We start from the raw sequence: 20,066 nt of genomic DNA, 5'->3' as shown, positions 1-20,066 counted from the left end.
GAGGGAAGGAGGGAAGCAGGGAGGGAGGGAACGAGGGAGGGAAGGGAGGAAGAAGGAAGGGAGGGAGGGAAGAAAGGAGAAAGAGAGGGAGGGAAGGAGAGAGGAAGGGAAGCAGGGAGGGAGGGAGAGAGGGAAGAAGAGAAGGAAGGAAGGAGGGAGGGAAGGGGGAAGAAGAGAAGGAAGGAAGAAGGAAGGGAGGGAGAGAGGGAAGAAAGGAGAAAGGGAGGGAAGGAGAGAGGAAGGGAAGCAGGGAGGGAGGGAAGAAGGGAGGGAAGGGGGAAGAAGAGAAGGAAGGAAAGAAGGAAGAAGGGAGGGAAGGGGGAAGAAGAGAAGGAAGGAAAGAAGGAAGCGGGGACGGAGGGAGGGGAAGTTCCTCCACAAACCAGCCACCTGCCCCCATCACAGCCCTGTCAGGATGGCCCAGCCTTTAGCCCACAGGGGGATCTTTAGCTGCTACCTGTATGTACTCAGAACTGTTTACAGTTGCTAACAGATAATTTTCAAAGGGGTAAAATCGTGATTCTCCAGCAAACGGAAAATGGGCACACGTCGAAGATTTTGTTTAATCCATTGACAAATGAGGGGCGACGTGATGGCAGATGCTGTGACTGGCTGCTGAGCGCACTTCACGAGCGAGGTGCAGACAGGCAGTCTGACAAGAAAGGCCAAGACCAGACCTCTGGGTTACCGGCTGGTTAATGTCCGACCGGCCTTCATTCTGCGGATTATCTGTCTCCCTGGACAGAGATCACTGCGTCTGCGTTGGGTTAAAATCCAGATAACGGGGGACGTCTCTGAGTCTGGAACCTTTGAACTAAGTCCCCCCCAGCACAGGCCTCGGGAACTGCCCCCCAACCCTGCCCATTTTAGGGGCTTCATTCCAGGTTTCAGATAACTTTTTCTGACAATGATTAACTTTCAATGTATACGAAGAGAAATGATTATGAAACATCGAATCTGTGGCAGAAAGTCTCCCGTGTAAATACGTTTATCTAAGTGAAACGTTGGTTATTTTAAAGGAAGGTATGTTCTTAAGGAAACATGGCGTAGATACCTCCCCTCCCACGGTGCCACAGGCTGTGAGTGACATCGTTTTAAACTGCCAGACAAACCAAATCCCAGCTCCATAATAAACAACGTATTTAATTCAGTGATGCTATCTTTTCGTTGCAATCAAGTTTCTAAATATTTGGGAGGAAGTCCTGGCTAGTCCTGGCGCCTGTTCCCTCCCCAGGGCGGGGCTGCCTTCTTCCCAGGTTTGGAGAGGACGTGTCCTCCGAGGCAGTGGCGCGCTGAGGCTGCCGTCAGCGGACGTTATGCTGAGGAGTCCCGGCCTGCACACGGGAGCCCCCACAGTGGCCAGTCCCCCCGCCTTCTGGGCACGTCCTGTGGTGGGGGGTGGGTGTGGGGTGGAGCTTCCTCTCCCAGACAGGCCAACCACTCAGGAGGGGGCCCCGTGCCCTGCCCGCATGGGCTGTGCTGGTCTTCAAACGGGCCTGAGGGTCCGCAGAACATTGGCAGGTGGAGAGGGAAGGAGAGACAGCATCCAGTCAGCACACACCGTAAACAGCAGGTGCACGGCGTGGAGTTGGAGCCACAGGTCTCTGTGGGGGGGGAATAGGGGTGTGAGGGGAACATGGGGAGGGGGGCTCAAGACACCTGGATTTAATCTTAGAGACCAAGCAGCGGGGAGGGAGTGTCCACGTAGGGTCTGTGCTCCTGAGTGCTGCCGTGGCTCTGTGCACGTGGATAGGGCCTGCACTGAGAGGAGACTCCCTGGCAGAAATCGGGCAGACGTGAGCCCTGCCCGCGATGGCCAGCTCTGCTCCCCTGACGGCCGTGGAAGGGACATTTTTCTCCGCCCCGCTAAGGTGGGCTTTGGCCATGTGGGCACTGGTGGATGTCCGCGGGCCCTGCCATGTGTTCCAGGAAATTGGCTTCGGGAGGAACATGCCTGGGGCTCAGCAGAGTGAGGGGTGCGCAGAGCAGACCCGACCCGAGCCGCAGCCTGGACCCCACCCGACACTCAGGGCCGCGAGCAAGAGACTCGCCTGTGCCCACTGGGGGCCGAGGCCATGAAACCACCCGGCAGCCCCACTGCCTCGACACCTGCCAACACGGAAATGGGCACGTTTCAGTCAGAGAGGAGGCTGGGGCACACTCCTCCCTCGCCCCCAACCACCCACCCTCCAAGCCTCAGTTTAGACGTTCCCTCTGCAGACCAGCGTTCTCTGCCCTGAGCCATGGTGGCGCCTCCCTCCGGGGCCTGTGTGCCTCCTGCCTGTCTGAGTCCGACCTCGGCTTCCAGCCAGCAGCTCGGGAACCCCCCAGGTCGTGCAGCTGCTGAGCCGAAAAACAAATGAGCAACTCCCAGGTGCAGGTCGGCCAGGTGGCATGTATGGCTGCATGGCGAGGCATCTAGAGTAGGGGAGCTCGCTTCTCCTGAGGGGACCTTGCTTTGTGTGGCTGGACAGGCACTGTCCACATGGCCGCCTGGGACTTGGGCCTCTCTCCACCATCACAGTCCAGGAAGAGGGGTGGCCAGTCCTAGCACTCGAGCTGAGCTGCCCTTGGTGGCTGCAGGGATGAGGCACTGATGTTGCTGGTGCAGTCGGGAAGGGGGATGTGACGGACGAAAAGGAGACCCCGATTTAGCAGGAAGCGTGGAATTCTGTGATCCTGTGCTGCTGGTCCATGCAGAGCTTTGGGTGGTCCCCAGACCCTGCTGTCTTGAGAGGAAGAGGAGTCCTGGCGGCCGCAGCAGAGCACTGACCCCTCAGTGGTCTGCCGACCACACAGCAGGGCCCTGGTGTCCAGACTGGCCACCTGGAGTCCTCAACCAGCCCCAAAGGGAAAGGAGGTTTGCCAGAAGGACCTTGGAGTCACACGTGTGGCCCCAGGATGGCAAGGACAAGGCCACTGTCGAGGTGATGCTCATTCCATAAGGGCTGGTTAGAGTCACTCAGCAAACTGCCCCACACCTGCCACGGGCTTCCCCTCCCCTGGGCACCAGTGGCCACCCTGAGCTCAGAGACGTGGTGGAACCCCTCCCGTGTGGCGTGGTGCCGAGACTGATGGAGGTGCAAGCTGTGAGGAGTTGGTGGCCACAGCCAGGCCTGAAGACAGCACCTCCGAACCAAGCAGACTGTGGGAAACTTGTGGCTGCTGTGATTCAGAGACCGGGGTACGACTTGCTCTGCTTTCGAGAAGAGAGACTTTGGAGAACTGTCATCAAAAACGGCTGCTGTGTTGCAGGATGACACGGGAACTCTGCTGTCAATATTTCTGCGCCAAGGCATCACAGGGTCGCACGGGGGCCTGAGGGCCTGTGGGCTTGATTATCCTTTCTAGGATGTCTGCAACATTTCTTGGACGCGAAGGTCTGTTCTGAGCACGACAGTTGGAAAACCGCCATCCATGTCCTCTGAACTGGGATCCATCTGCTGCAGGGAAGGATCTTAGCTTAGGAGACCACGCCACACTCCCAGGATGATGACGAGGGCATCTCCTGCAGGGTCCTGGGTACAAACCCTGCTGGCATCTGGCCACGGGGGAAAGACGGGGTGGGGGGCCCAGTGAACTGTGTGGATCTCTAGATCCACCGTCAGCAGCAATCCGGTCTTTAATATGTTTTAAATGCCATTTTGTCTGATTTAGTCTGGCCTTGGTTTTTATTATGCCCTGCTGGCATCTGGCCTCTGGGGTGAAGGGGACGACAACAGTCACCACAGTGGCTGGAGATGGGCCCACACGGTCGTCTTCCCCAGCGGGGACCTTCCCTCCCGTAGGAGGGTGGGTCATAAGACACAGAAGGTGCTGGCAGTGACCAGAAGCCATGTCCAGCCTCCTCTCCCGCAGCTCCTGGAAGCAGATTCCGTCTGGGCACAGGAAGCTTTTCTGGTAATTGGCCAACGTGCCACATGACTGCCGTCTGCCAGCCTCTAGGAGGTGAGAATTCCTCCACAAATTAACCTCACGCCCAGAAACCCATCATCGCCGCTTACCAGGATGGGGAAGCACAGTTTCCTCCAAAGAAACCTACATTCGAGCTGACGATTATATTCAGACGGCTAATTAAGAACTAGTTATTCCCAACTGATCAAAGAACTGCGCATGCACCCAGCTTTCCCCGGAGACTCGGGTCCCCGGCACTGGCATTTGAGTCCAGAAAGAATCCTCGGCCACATCAGGGAGGACACACGTTCGCCAAGAAACCCCCAAGTCTCCATTCACAGTGGTGTCTACTCAGAAGACACACACACACACACACACACACACACACACACACACACACACGGGATTCCTCGCAAAAGGTCCCAGGCTTCATGAGAAGTCCACGCTGGTGACCATTGGAACGTGTTACTCTGGGGATGGCCCGATCACTATGAAGTTAATTTTCTGAGCTTCTGAGAAACCTGCCTTCCTAACAACCGAGATGGATGCAAACGAACAAGGGCTCAGCAGCCCGCAGCAGGTCCACGGGGGGTGGCGGCGGCACCCCTAACTCGGGCCGGGTGAGGGGCCCTGTCCGGACAGCCTCAGGCCAGGCTCTAAGCAAACGCCGTGGCCCACAGGTGCTGCTTCTTGGGATGGCGTCGGGACCCTCCTGCAGGGGTAGCGGAGAGCTCGGCCGCCGCCACACAGCTCCGCACGCCCACCTGAGTGCTTCTCCAGCCTCCACAGGGGACGTTCACCTCTGGACCTTCCTTCATGTCATGTTCCGTTCTCACACAAGAAGTCAAGGAAAACACTAGCTGAGTGAAAAGCCCTTGAAAATGCTTCCATCAGAAAACAGACACCTAAATATACACTTTGTGTCAAGTTTAATGAGCACTTTGCTACTTCTGATGACTATGATTTCTTTATCTACCTGGTAAACAGAGACCAGGAGCCTTTTAGTTCTATTTCACAGAAAACACGTCGCCCGGTGGCCGCTCTCCAGCCGCTTCCTGTGCAGTCACCGCGGGTTGCAGGGAGGGGCCACGCACCACCCTCGTGGGAGGTCCCTGCCTCACCGCTCAGGTGTCCACCGCCTGCCCCAGCCAGGACGGACGCCCCTGAGGAGCTGGTGGAATCGGGTGTGAACAGGAACGCTTCTGCTCCAGCACCTGTCCAGGTCTCTGGGTCCTGGAAGCAGCCAGGGCCGCACAGTTCTATGAATGTGACACCAGGACCTGTCCCCTGGGGCCTGGAGGGCCTAGAGGGAGGGGCCCTGAGAAGTCCCCATTCTCAGAAATGCAGGCTGTGTTCCCATGTGCACAAACTCCTCGAACTCATCTTGTGCAGAGGACGCTGCTGCGTTGGTCTGAAGCCCGGGGATGTGCCCCTCATGGGTGTGACCTGGGGCACCTCCTCAGAGCTTCTGGTCCCTCAGAGGTGTGACTGCCCCGGGCGAGCACACCGCCCGGCCTTGGAGCCACTTCTGGAAGGCTGTGAACTCAAGTCTGAGGAACAGAGAGAGCTGTTTGTCCAGGACCGTCAGCTCTGACGGCAGAGGAGCCGAGCTGACGGCGGCCGCCCTACTGCCCCATGTAGAGGAGCTGCCTGCGAGTGAAGCCACACAGAGGGGAGACTTCTGAGCGATGGGCGGGGTGGGGGCCCAGTGAACTGTGTGGATCTCTAGATCCACCGTTAGCTGCAATCCGGTCTTTATTATGTTTTAAATGTCATTTTGTCTGATGTAGTCTGGCCTTGGTTTTTATTACCTGGAACCCAAAGAACCTTTAGTTCTATGCCATGTAAAGGAGATATCATTCCAGTCATTCCAGTTTACACCAGAGAAGTTCCAGGCGTAGACGGGCAAAGTGACCGAGCGCACCCAGCCAGGAGCAGGTGCGGCCTTGTGAGCCCCAGTGACCCTAATCCCTGATCAAATGTGTGACTCAGCCTCGAACCAGCATGGGACTCTCGATGCCAGCTTGCCAAATGCAGACTGCAGGGCCCCCACCAGCAAGGATACGGTTCAACAGGTTAGGGCAGGTTCCAGGAACCTCCATTTTTATCAAATGTTCCTGGTGATTCTGAGGCAGGCCACATTTTACTGAAGCCAAATCCACTGTGTGAGGCTGGCTGCACTTGGCCGCTGGGTTTAACATCTGCACTCAGGATCCTTGCTGGCCGGGGCCGGTGGCTCACACCTGTCATCCCAGCACTTTGGGAGGCCGAGGCGGGCGGATCATGAAGTCAGGAGATTGAGAACATTCTGGCTAACACGCTAAAACCCCGTCTCTACTAAAAATTCTAAAAATTAGCCGGGCGTGGTGGTGAGCACCTGTAGTCCCAGCTACTCGGGAGGCTGAGGTAGAATAGCTTGAACCTGGGAGGTGGAGGTTGCAGTGAGCCGAGATTGTGCCACTGCACTCCAGCCTGGGCGACAGAGCGAGACTCTGTCTCAAAAAAAAAAAAAAAAAAAAAAAAAAGGTGTCTTGCCAGGATCAAAGCCTTGAATATTTCCATGGACTCTCCACTGACCACAGAGGAGCTGGGGAGATGCTGGAGAAGACGTTGTCCCTCCCTGGGTCTCTCCGCTGGCTCCAGGCGGGTGTGCACAGGGCAGTGTGTCAGCCTCAGTGTTTGGGATCCACTGGGCCCGGGAGAGTCAGTGTTAGAGTCGGTGTTTGGGACCCGCCGGGCCCGGGAGGGTCAGTGTTACAGTCGGTGTTTGGGACCCGCCGGGCCCGGGAGGGTCAGTGTTACAGTCGGTGTTCGGGACCCGCCGGGCCCGGGAGGGTCAGTGTTGGAATCGGTGTTTGGGACCCGCCGGGCCCGGGAGTGTCAGTGTTAGAGTCAGTGTTCGGGACCCGCCGGGCCCGGGAGGGTCAGCGTTACAGTCAGTGTTCGGGACCCGCCGGGCCCGGGAGGGTCAGTGTTAGGGTTGGTGTTCGGGACCCGCCGGGCCCGGGTGGATCAGTGTTGAGAGTCAGTGTTTGCGACCCGCTGGGCCTGACAGGGTCAGTGTTACAGTCGGTGTTTGGGACCCGCCGGGCCCGGGAGGGTCAGTGTTTGTAGAAGGGATGTGTGTGCCGTGGACTGGTGGCACCCATGCCTTCTTCAATGTCCTCTTCCTCTTCCTTGGTGGCAGGGGGCTCAGGCCCAAGTGTCCTCTGCACTGTGTCACGTTCACTCTGGGACATCACAGACCTCAGTTGCCTTTTTGCGCTGGTCTCTAGAAGCTACCGGCAAACGTGTGGCCCACGCTGGTGCCTGGACGGGAACTATCTGACTTCATTCTGTAGCTGCTACCTAGGGCCGCAGGGTTCATCTACCTCTACTTCCCTCACCCGGATTCCCGCAGGTTTGTGCAGCTTTGCTTCGTATCACATGCCTTTCTCCCAGGGACAGACCCATTTGGAACGAGGTGGGGCACCCAACAGACCAGCTCAGTTCCCGCCCCAGAAAGAAGGGCTGCTGCTGAGACCTGAAAGGTCTGCTGGAAGGGAACGGCGCTGATGATAAAAACCTTCACACCAAAACTCATATTTCATAGGCTCTTCCTGAAGAAAAGTGAAACAAAGTAGGTTTAACTGGATCCACGCCTACTGGATCCGATGCACACAGCAGCTGTATTTATGTTACCAAAAGGGGGCTGGCGAGGGAAGGTGGTCTAGTGGGAGGAGGGAAGCCGTTATGACTGGGAATGTCAATGAATCCGCAGTGTCACAGAATTTTCTAAGAGATATGGACCAATTTGGTGGCTGGGCTCAGAAGTGGCAAAAGGCAACAGCCATCGACTACCTCCCGCCAGCACTGCACCTCCCTGCCGTGGCCACAGCTACCCTGTCTGGAAATCCTGGGGCCTCTGCACTGCCAGGCCCTTCTCCACCTGCTCCAGCTTTGCTCGGTGCACGTGGGTAAGCGCGTTAGGGTCAGTGACATGCATGCGGGAATACCGGCCCAGAGCTCCCGGAAGCCTCCGCGCACATGAGGTGATGAGAAGGCTGGAGGTCCAGCAGCCACGCCGGCCGGAAGTGTGGAAGCTGTGAGCAGGGATGTGCGGCCCAGAAGCAGAAGAGCTCCTGGCCCTGGAGCCCCTGCGAGCTTCACGCTGGCTGCAAGTGCCAGCCGCCATGTTTCTTGTGCGTGGAAGACGACACACTCCGTCTTGTTTTACCCACTGCGAGCTTCACGCTGGCTGCAAGTGCCAGCCATCACGTTTCCTGTGCCTGGAAGACGACGCGCCCCGTCTTGTTTTACCCACCGCGATTTGGGTTTCTGCTGAGGCAGCTGAACATAATCACAGAGAATACGCCGAACACCACTGCCAAGTGCCCCAGTGATGACACAGCAGCTCCCGCAGTGCAGCGTCTCACGGCCCACGTCAGCTCCCTCTGTGATGTCCCAGGGTTCGCCGTGGCTGCCGGTCCCCAGGCCGCTGTTTCAGGAGAGAGTGGCTGAGGACGTCGACTCTGCATGTCCAAGAGGCAGCTCTCATGGCCCAGTAAAATCCACAACAGGTATCTTTGGTCTCTCAACATTCCCTAGCTTGTCACCGTTGCCCCCAACCCTGTGAACTGAAGTGGAATATTATTCCCATCGTATCAGTTGCAGACAAGTCAGTCGCACAGCATGGCACCACATCCGTCCCTCCCCTGCTGGTGTCTGGGAAACCGCGGTCTGTGCTCGCCACGTAAGAGCTCCTGGCCCAAGCCTTTCGAGCATGGCCCTTCCAGGCTGCTTGTCACACGGAGATGTGAACAGAAACAGACCTGGGTAGGCAGGCGTCTCCAGGGACACCTGGCAGAGGGACGGTGCGGCTGCCATCTGGCCGGGTTTGCAAGAGGCTCTTCCCCTGCAGCGTCTCACATGTGCCTTGCAGGAGCCCCTGGAGGTGGGCATCCTCGCCCCAGCTTTGCAGATAAAAAGGAGGCAGCCTGCCATGGTCACCCAACAGGTGCTCTGCCCGTCGGATGTGAATTCGTGTCTGCCTGAGCCTAAGCCTCTGCCTGTTCTCTGGAACGTCACTCTGTGTGGACAGGCTGTGACCAGGAGCCACTACAGCCCGGCCCAGGTGTGCCGTAAACCCAGCTGGGCCTTCCATTTCCAGGCTCTCTGAGGGATGTGCCATTGGCCTCTGAGGCCCTGAGCTCCACGTGGGGAGACCTCAGCCCCAGGCTGGCACCTGCCAGAAGCAACCACGGCCCCCAAAGACAAGATGCCCTGCACAGCAGACAGGTCTGCAGGCCCTGAGGCCTGGCCACATATATGAAGGAAAAAGAAACGAAGCACTGCCCAGAAAATCCATGCCCTTGGGCTAACATTTACTGGAAGAGGCCAGGCAATCCTTCCGGACCGTTTGTGCCACAACAATTAAGCAGTTGGCTTAGAAAGCATCAAGCCCGGGATCTCGGTGATAGCCTCGCTTTCACTGAAATGCATAAGCTGGTCCGTCGCTCGTAATAATCTAACGATGAGTCTTCTGTCATGTTTACGGCTTGAGAAAGACAGGACAGCAAGTGACAGGTCTTGGTAACGTCTCCAGTAACGTTTCTTTCTTCCGTTGCATCCCTGTGGAGGGTGCAGAGTCGGTGGGGAAGAGGCGAAGCGCTCCTTCAGCTGCTGAGGGACGCGAATGGGAGCCTGTAGAGGCTGTTTTTTCATTCCAAGGGAAAAGGTAAAAGAAGAATCAGAAAGGCCCCTGTCCCCTCCCTCCCTCCAGGCCCGACTGTGTCCCAAAAGGAGGCTGGCCACGGCCCCTTGGCTTGTGGGATGGCCACTGGTTGCCTTCCAGGAGATCTTCATCTGCGGTCTCCCCCTCTGACGTCTCCAGGTGTTCTAGGACCCTGCAAGCCAAATCCACTCCCGGAAAACAGCTCCTGTGTTTGCAGGGGGCTCTATTCAGAGACAGCTCCGGCAAATCCCTCCTGCACCGTGAGGCTCTCCAGGCTGATTTCGCCACCTCTGTTCCGGGGGAGGGAGGCCTCTGAGGCAGCGAACAGCCCAGCCCAGGCGTTTGCAGAGGTGACCACTGGGTCCTGTGTAGGGCCAACCTTCTGCCACCTTCAGGAGTGCCCCAAATCCACGTCCTCCAGCCCAGACAACCCCACACGTCCCATGAAAAAAAGCGCCCCACCGAGGTGTGGGCTGGAAGCCTGTTCAACACTGTCCAGCTCCTGCTACAGAAACCTCTCAGGTCCGGCGGAGCGCAGTGCGGAGCGGAAAAGGTCCGGGACCAGGGCAGGGCGGAGGGTACAGACGGGCCACGGCCGCCCTGGATGGCGGCTGCAGGTGGAGTTCTGGAAAATTATCAGGATGATGACAGACCAGGGCCGGTGGCCACGGTTGAGGACCAGCCCCCAGAGAATGCTGAGGAGAAAGAAACTGTGACGTCGACTGTATTTTACTCTCAGTCACTGCAGCCTCCTGTTCTTCCCATTTCAACGGCCTTATTAACTGGCTAATTCCCAGGTTAAGCCAAGTAACCCGGCAGGTGATGGGAGAGCTGAAGGTTCCACGCCTGCTCCAATTAATGTCTTCTTAGGATGGACTGGAGAGTTCAGATTCACTCTCTAAAGTGACTTGGGGACAGAAAATTCACTGACTTACAAAAAGGTGGGTCTCCATGACTGACAGCTTCGTATCACAAAGAAAGGCATTTGCAGAGCAGAGACACTTGATCACTGGGAATTACTGACTCCCAAGCCCAGAAAATGCCACTTGATACACCGGCAAAGGACCTCCATCAGAGCAAAGGGAATCAGACGGCACTGGTGGGATTAGCAGTTCCAGTGGCTCCCAGAGCTCAGAGCTCCCAGCCAGGGCAGCCACGCGTGAGGGACTTCTCACCAAACGCAAGTGAGCTTTCTGCTAAGGCTTCAGAAACAAACCAGCTTTACAGGCAGGCTTTAGGTTAATGGTACACTTTTAAAAATGAAATAAAACATGAAACTACTTTGTATTGGCTCCTATGAGGGATCTGGAGTCATCAACCTCTTGCATTGGTTTTACGTCTGCAAACATAAAATGGCATGGTTATCTCAGGGTCAAGCTTAAATTGGTAATTGTGGGTCAGTCCCTCTGGCCTTTCTAGAAGTATTTGAAAATACTGATGTGATCCTCACAGGACTTCTCAGATCTCCTGAGGGCAGCGTCCTCGGCTAGGACGTGCTCAGGGAAGACCACACCAGCATCTGTCGAATAAATCAGTGATTTCCCACAATTAGCCTAAGAGTTAACTATAATCCAACTACACAAACCAGGTGTACCACGAAGTAAGTAAACCTCCTTAGAAAGCAGCTGAACATGATGACCAATATTTGAAACTGTGGTATCTGTATAATTGCAGTAATACTGCAATAGTCAATATCTGTATAATTGCAATACACAACCTACAATAATTTGATGTAATCAATGAAGATTTTACCTAGTGGGTAAAAAGCAGCATGTGCTGGTAATATATGGGCTGGTAAACATTTCACAGCTGGATCTCAGGAACAAAAACACATGCATGTGTGTACATGGATAAGTTTATTATAAATTTTAGTGAAATAAAGCGTCTGCAGCGTACAGTTTACAAATGTAGCATACGGTACTCATTTTTGTAAATGGTATGTGACCAATTGATTCTCGCAGAAAACGTCTGTTCATGTCTGGCAAACCTGTATCTGCAGGGAGCCTGTAGCCGTATTTGACCAGGGAGGGCAGGCCCTACGCAAATGTTGGTGAATGTTCTCATTTGCATTAATGAGTAAGACAAACCAAAACAACAAAACAGTCAGTGTGAGCTCTTGTTTGTCAGCGACTTCTCTGCTGAATTGAGTCACTGTGTTTAAACGCCTGAAGATTTCCTTAATTTTTTCGCTCTCACAGCGTAATGGCTTCAACACTTTCAAGTCTCATCTGCATCATTAACGTCTTCTCCACCACTCTGAGTTAAAGGCCAGCTCTGGTTTGCAGCACTTGCTGACGTCTGCAGCGTCAATGCACCCACCGCGACCCACTCCAAGCTTCCACCTCGGCAGGGCCGAACAGGAGCAGGTGGCCTGGGACGCCTAAGAAAGGAGATGTCTCCTGTGGACCGTCCAGGCTGCTCTCAGGGAGGCTGGCCTGTGGACTTCATCCATGGGCTTCCACGGCCTCTGGCTTCCAGTCCTGTTCTGCCATTGGCGATCCCTGGCAGGGACTGGCAGGAGGCAGGAGGATGAGGTCCAGGTCTTATTCTCCTATGGAGTCGTCTTAGTATCTCTCTGGCCCTCGGTGAAGGTCATGGCATCTTTCGAGGTGACTCTGTGCCACCTGACTTCCAGAATCCATTAACTGCTCCTCCCTCTTCCCTTCAGACCAGGGTGAGAAGAGCTCTGCTATTATTAGGCCCAGAACACGGCACTTTTCTGGTAGTTTTCCAGCACTCTGCCTATGTCTCTGCAAAGAGTCCCCTTACCAAGCCCTCTGGGGATGACGCTAAAGTGCCCGGCATTCCCGCTGGGACACCGACACAGACAGAACCCAGAGAACAGCAGAACTCCCCAGAGGACAGCCTCACGGCGCGCACAGTGAACGGCCCGTTCAGGTGCTCCAAGACATCAGAGGGGTCCCAGACAGAGTTCTCCAGAAAAAAATAACAATTCCACGTAGCTGCTAGCGTGAGACGCCGGATCAGCCCGAGCGCATGGGGGACGGCACCTCATGCTTTGCCACGGTGTGAATGTTTGCAGCCCCCGAATTCCTGTGTTGAAATCCTCACCCACAAGGTGATGGTCTTAAGGGGTGGGGGCTTTCCGAGGTGAGTAAGTCGGGTCCTCACGATGGGATGAGTGCCCTTATAAATGGGGCCTGAGCTGGAGGGCACTGTGAGGCATGGGCCCTCCCCAGATGGCACCTTGGTCTTGGACTTCCCAGTCCCCAGAAATGTGACAGATGAATGTCTGTTATTTTAAGCTTCCCAGTCAGTTACAGCAGCCAGACAAACTTCTACCAAAAAGAATAAAAGAACAGCAATTAGAAGTTTAAGAAATAAAAGATTTTAGTTTAAATACAAATACACTTCAATGTGGCAGGATTTTTAAAGAAATAAGAGAGTACAAGGAAAAAGCACATCTGACCTTAAGGCTGGGAATGATTCCTTTGAGTGGCTCAGGGGTCATGGTCCTGGGCCTCAGGGAGGGACATATTCTCCCAACAGATGGCTCAGCCCTGGTGCACACTCTTCACACAGACGTGCACCAGGGGAAATTCAGTTACGGTCACAGGGCTAAATACATACTTCATCAGCTATAAAAGTAATCCTCTGATAGGATCTGGGAGATGAAAGAGGGAGTGCGGAGGGAAGGGTGGGGTTGGAACCTCCTGGCATTAGAGGGTAGTGACCATCGGCCACTGTCAGAAACGATGCAACAAGAAATGGCCTAGAGTACATTCATCTAAAGCAACAAAGGCAACCACAGACAAGCCAGGCCTACTCCCACCACTGCCACTGCTGGCCGCGAGGGAGGAGGCCAGCAGAGCCCGAGTCCCTGGTGTGGCAGTGCCCCTGTGCTGCTGGTCCCTGCTCACCTCTGCCTCGTTTTCCGGCTGTTTGTCCTAACACCTGTGCCTCTCACTTGGTGGTCTTTCCTCCAACCCTTCTTGTTTGCCAAGCCTCTCTTACAATGTAGCACTTTAAAACAGCTTTTCATTGTGGAAATCTGTTTATTCCATAGCTCTTGGGCAGTCTTATAAATATTGGTTTAAAACATTAGCCAACGGATTATTGATAAAATATAAAACAGAAACTATTTCCCAAGGAAACTTCATCTAAAAATACACCAGTTTCCCCTCACCTCACTTGAGTAGAGGGACCAGAGGGCGCGCCTGAAGGTCACTTCCTCACGCCTCTTCCACATGCTTCCCAGGAATCCCCCTGAGAATGGCTTGGAAAAAAAAAATCTGTGACAATGGAGAAGAGTTGCCCCCAAAGAAATGTGCATATAAACAGGTCTTCCAGGTAGAGAAAAAAAGTTCTGCATAAATAATTCAGATTGCTGAGCTTGGTGGCTCATGCCTGTAATCCCAGCACCTTGGGAGGCTGAGGCAGCAGTTTGAGACCAACCTGGACAAGACAGAGAAACCTGGTCTCTACAAAAAATACAAAAAAATTAGCCAGGCATGGTGGCACCTGCCTGTGGTCCCAGCTACTCAGGAGGCTGAGGTGGGAGGATCGCCTGCGCCTGGGAGGTCAAGTGAGCCATGATCACACCATTGCACTCCAGTCTTGGCAATGGACTGAGACCCTGTCTCAGTGATCAATAATAATAATAACTCAGACAAACCAGGTCGAAAGGTGTCCTGAGATGGGGAACTCAGGACCCAGCTACCTGGGGTGGACACTGTGGCTGATGGATCCGGAAAGGGCAACACCAAAGGACTCTGAGAGGTGTCTTATTTCTTGCTGTTGTTACTCCCCTTGACCGCTGAAAGCCTTTCCGCTCCCCAGAATCGAGTAAGGAGCTCCCGGACAGAAGTGGGGAAGGAGCCCCAGTGACCGGGTCTTCCTGCCCAGGGCCATGTTACTTAACTCCGTTTAAGTGAGGGAGCATGAACAGGTCACGTTACTGTCACATGCACCCGATTTCATTCTCCATCTGCAACAATGAAAACTGCATAACGACACCGTTAAATACCCCAGAATTATAATTAATTCTTACTAGCCAACAGAATCTGAGTGCACTAAAATCTCTATTAGCCGGGACTGATGTAGCCACAATGGCCGTGCTGTAGAGGCCGGGTGCAGTGGCTCACGCCTGTAATCCCAGCATTTTGGGAGGCCGAGGTGGGCGGATCACGACGTCAGGAGTTTGAGACTAGCCTGGCCAACACGATGAAACCCTGTCTCTACCAAAAATACAAAAATTAGCTGGGTGTGGTGGCACGCACCTGTAATCCCAGCTATTTGGGAGGCTGAGGCAGGAGAATTGTTTGAACCCGGGAGGCAGAGGTTGCAGGGAGCCGAGATCGCGCCACCACACTCCAGCCTGGGTGACAGAGCCAGACTCCATCTTGGGCCGGGATGGTGGTCGGGGGGGAGCGAGGAGGAAGAGAAGGAGAGAGACCAAGACGCAGTATCATCTATAACAAATTAAATATCATCTATAACAAATTACAATCCAAATTCTAGGTGGTGTTCTGGGACTGGTTCACATCCAGCTTGGTCTGGCTTTGCCACTCCCATAGGGCAGGACACACTGAGGTCTGCCCAGGGGGTCCTGCTCTGAGTGCCGGGCTCCCACCTTTCTGCAGGCCCAGGTGCCCCTATTCCTGCAGCCCCTTCTAGACCCAGCCTGTCCTCATCTGAAATTCGGGGCTGCTGGCCTGGGCATGATCCCTTCACTGTTTCTCACTAATACATCACTCTCGCCTCTTAAAAGATGACAAAGACCCTCTCCTTTCACACACTCAAGTCAGGCTCCTCTGAGCCCTCCCTGTGACCAGTCCCTGACCTTGGCCGGTTTAGGCCGATTTAGCAAGAATCCTGCTGAGTTGGTTTAGTGAAAATCCCCTACCCTTGGTCCCTGATCAAAGTCCTCAACTCCCACCCTTGGTCTGTGACCACGCTGCCTGCCTTCGGCAAAACTCCTGTCTATGCAGCCAGAACCCGCCTTGCCTCTGATCCTTCCTCTTAGTAATTTTCTCTCCATCCCCCGACCCTACGCCTGGGATGTCAAGTCCCACTTTTTCCATTTGGAGTTGAGCTGGATCTGCCTCTCCTAAGCCAACATCTCGCTTTAGAAGCCCCCCTTGAATAAAGGCGGCCTTGCCCTCTTGAACAAGTGCAGTCTGGGACAGGACATCCCCCTTCATCCCAGCGCCCATGCACCCTCAGCCACAGTCCTCAGACCTCAAGAAACCCAGCGGGTGACAGGCGTGGGTGTCACCGGGGCCGGGACTGCTGGTGGGAGCACAGCAGCCCGGGAGCACTTTGCAGGTGAGCAGGGCCTGGACAGGGGCTTCTCTGCCGCCCGTCCCTGGGGAGGACTCTAGGCCCCCGCCCTGGACCGAATAACTCGTTTTGCTGTTGCCCTGCGGTCTCCGCGACCTTGGGGTTCCACTTAGCACCCCCAGGCCAACACCTTGCCTCTCCATGCACCCACACCTGGCCTCTCCTAGTCCGGGTTCCACTTAGCACCCCCAGGCCAACACCTGGCCGCTCCTAGTCCCCGGCCTGCCAGTGTCTGGACTGTGGGTCACCTAGCGTGCACGTGGGCCTCGGAGGCTGCCCTGTGGAGCCCGAGGGCCCAGGGAGGAGAAAAGGGGGCCAAGTTCACACTCAGCTTCCTCTGCCCCAGCGTCCCTGTCCCCTTCTCCCCTCCACGGCCCCCAGGGCCTGCGTCCCCATCTGCAAAGGGCAGGGGTGCCCGCGCCCTCCGAAGCGCGCTCTCCAGGCCGCTCTCCGGGAGTCCTCGTCCTGCTCCCTCCCCCTGCACAGCCCGAGTCCAGCCTGCTCGCTGCCCTCAGGACCGCCAGTGGGGACCGGCCAGGGCGGTCAGGCCCGGTCCGGGGGGGGGGGAGGCCCAGGTCCCGCGTCCCCGCCGAGGCCAGGCAGGGAGCCCCGAGATGACCGGCGGTGCCCACGCGCCGGGAGAAAACCTAAAGGACGAACCTTCCCGAGTACATATAAGGACGGTTACTATTTATTGCACAACTTGCTCTTTTTTTTACTTGCTAAAGAGGAAAACCTTACGCTACACATAAAACGACTAAAAGCCCTTGTCCCTGCGTGGGTGGTGCGCGCCTTTAAACCTAAGGCCACGGGTGCTCAGCCCCGCACCCGCGCAGGGCGGGTCCTGCGCATGCGTAGGGTCCTGCGCATGCGTAAACAGAAGGGGTAGACGCCAGGCCCAAGACGGCGTCAAGGGAGCGGACAGGCGGGGGACGAGGGGGCCTCTGCGCAGGCGCAGAGAGGAGCGAGCGACTCCTGCGCACGCGCGGAGTGAAGCGCCGGGAAAAGCGGAGCGTGTGAGGAAGCCGTTGGGGGAGGACCCCGAGGCGGCCTCTGGGAGCCGACAGGAACACGTGGTCGACCAGAGAGAGACTCCCATGTGCACGGAGCAGATGAGGTGACTGGGGCGTTGCGCAGGCGTGCTGCAGAGGCGGGTTGTCATCGGCGCAGGCGCGGTGTGGAGGAAGCCCCCGCCGGCGCAATGTGGAGGCGGCCGGACTCGGCGCAAGCGCGGGGCGGAGGAGCGCCGGCGCAGGTGCAGACGCAGGCGGGGCAATGGCCGCCGAGTCCGTAGGGCTGCCCTGCGCTCCTCTCCCGCGTCTCGTGGGCCGCCCTGCGATCCTCCCCGGCGTGTCGTGGGCCGCCCTGCGCTCCTCCCCGGCGTGTCGTGGGCCGCCCTGCGCTCCTCCCCAGCGTCTCAACGGCTGGGCCTGCGGGTCTCTTTCTGGCAGGTGCCGTCTCTGGCAGGTGCCCTCGCGTCGCTTGGGGGCCTGGCCATGTCCTCCCGCCTGGCCACGCCCTTCTGCGCCTCTTTTTTTGTTGAGATTTCCATCCCCTGCACAGAAAGTGTCCTTTAATTACTCCAGTGTTTTTTTACTTTTTAAGAAACAGTTTGCACTTTTTGAAACAGAAGAGTGTCAAAAAAAAAAAGTTTAACCTTCTTCAGGTTATATTTTAGTGACTGATATTAATATATATTCCAAAGTTGTATGAGATTTCTAAAATTCTAATTTGTCTGAGTATATGCTACCAATCGTAATTATGGTTATTAAGTTGTTATTGTGAACCACAGAAATAACCAAATTTCCTTGTCAAGTGTGTCTTTATGAGTATTTACAGTCATTTCCACAGTTAATTGCTTCATGCTGATATAGTTTCTGAAAATTTCACAAGCACACGAAATCCTAGAACATGGTGTCTTTTAGGAGGTTCATGAAAGGATGGGAAGGACCCTGAAAAGCACTGTTGAATACAGGTTTCTAATAACTTCAGAATCCCATCATTTGGACTGGGTGAGAATTGCTGAAACTTTAATGAAAAGACTGACTGGCTTATAAAACTGCTAACCCAAATAGAATAAAAGTTAATTGAATACCGAGGAAATACTTCACCAGGTTTGCATACTAAATCAGCCAATACTGAAGTTGTTTAGATATACAATTTGAGTGAACTCCGTGGTCTAAGTCAAATTACCTGTGGTAACCCATCAGTTATCCACGGTATGCACCCAATTTGGAGAAACAGCTGGCACCCAAGAGCACATAAGTCTGATGTTAGTCATGGACTCATGGAGAACCAGAACGGCCACCTTGTCCTTCCTGAGTCCTTAAAGCTTTTGTTATTAGAAGTTATGCATTCCATGACTCATCCTGGAAAAGATAAAATGATCCAAATTAAATGCATTGGTGTGGTGACTTATAAATGGTTAAAATAGTTTATAACCAATGTTTAGTTTGTCAAACCCGTATTCCTAGGAAGACAAAGCTTCATGTACATTTGGCTACCTGGTGAGCCATTTAAACATTTATAAAGGGATTTCGTTCAGTTGTCATTTTAAATATATGTGTTCTGGTTGTATGAAAGCTTTCCCATGCTTCAGTGTATTTCACCAGGTAAAGAGCTTTTTTTTTTTTTTTTTTGAGACAGAGTCTCGCTCTCTTGCCCAGGCTGGGGTGCAGTGGCATGATCTCAGCTCACTGCAAGCTCTGCCTCCCAGTTTCACACCATTCTCCTGCCTCAGCCTCCTGAGTAGATGGGAGTACAGGTGCCTGCCACCACGCCCAGCTAATTTTTTGTAATTTTAGTAGAGACGGGATTTCACGGTGTTAGCCAGGATGGTCTCCATCTCCCGACCTCGTGATCCACCCGCCTCGGCCTCCGAAAGTGCTGGGATTACAGGCCTGAGCCACCGTGCTCGGCATAAAGAGCTTTTTATGGTTCACTGAGGACAATCAACCCCTTTACAGTCTAGAACCCAAAGATGGGATCTTCTGAGAACATCAGAAAAACTGCCCTTGGCATCCACACTGCAACAAAACCTCAGGATCTTGAAACTTGGGGTCATAATCTCACAACTGAGCAGGGTCGCTCCACACTCTTGGAACTGTACATCCATTGAAACCATTAAGGTAGAGTTAACCAGGGAAGTTTCTCCCAGAAGAAGATGGCATCCTCGATGTGAGCAGCTCTTTCCGAAGGTCATGGATCAAGACTTCTTACTGTCATGAGAACAATAGAAGTGAGAAGGGTGTCTGTTGTGTGCACCTATGGGTTATGCTTTTATTTGTGAAGGATTTTGCAGCCAGCTTTAAACATGGATAATCTTATAACTTGATAGATAAAAGATGAAGGCCCAATGTGTCATAGGTGAGAAACTTAAATGGTACATACGGTGCCTCATAATCATTCAGAAACAGAACATTGGTCCGCTCCTCTTAACCCACGCCATGGGTTAAAGAGAACATTGCCGGGAGGCCTTCCCTCTTCTAGAAGGGCATCATTTGTTAGGTCCTTTTTCCATGGTTTGGAACACAAAAGGCAATGACTAGAAACGTGTCCCTCAAGATAGACTCTGTAGCAGATTCTACTGCAACGGCTACACAACAGATGTTAAATTCTCTTGTGAAAGTTACGCTAAATAATAGAATTGGCGAAACAGGAAAGTATCTGTGCAGCTGCTGGCACTTAGGACCTATGGAGAAAACATCAGGTATTACAGAGATTCTGTTGTAGGGAATTAACGAAAAGATCACTGAGTTAAGTCAAAGAATGAGCTTTATCTAGCTCATTCATTGGTCTATTTGAGTTGAGGTGGTTTGGTTTACGGGGACCCTGGGTAAGGAGCATCCTCCAAATCCTTGGTGTTGCCCTCTCAGTAGTCATAATAATGGTCTCCCTGGTGCACTGGATTCTCTCAAAGGTTTTAAATGTTAGTGTGAAGCCATCTTTAGAATGTCAAATGGTGTCTCTTCCACTGGAATGACAAGAGCTGAAAGAAATGTGTGACCACGAGGACACCATAACCCGTGAGTGACATGCTGAGACCGGAAACCCAAAATGATAGTAACGGAGAGTGGCGCTGATGACCTAAGTTTTGGTCACTCTCTTGCCTAAGTGAGAACCTGACCAAAAGGGGGGAATTTTTAAAACAAAATGG

General features: G+C 54.2%; 1 long non-coding RNA gene across 1 annotated transcript; it reads right to left on the bottom strand.

Annotated features, from left to right (window-relative positions):
• Window positions 1-11,333: 11,333 nt before the first annotated feature.
• On the bottom strand, window positions 11,334-14,012 carry LOC126950553 (uncharacterized). Its single transcript, XR_007724217.1, has 2 exons — window positions 13,755-14,012; window positions 11,334-12,906 (listed from the first exon to the last, which is right to left on the bottom strand). It is a non-coding gene; the product is annotated as an uncharacterized LOC126950553 (long non-coding RNA).
• Window positions 14,013-20,066: the final 6,054 nt, after the last annotated feature.

Source organism: Macaca thibetana, chromosome 3 (genome assembly GCF_024542745.1).
Source record: "Macaca thibetana thibetana isolate TM-01 chromosome 3, ASM2454274v1, whole genome shotgun sequence".
Lineage (NCBI taxonomy): Eukaryota > Metazoa > Chordata > Mammalia > Primates > Cercopithecidae > Macaca > Macaca thibetana.
Note: the sequence above shows the minus strand (reverse complement) of the source record. Positions and strands in the feature narration are given on the sequence as shown.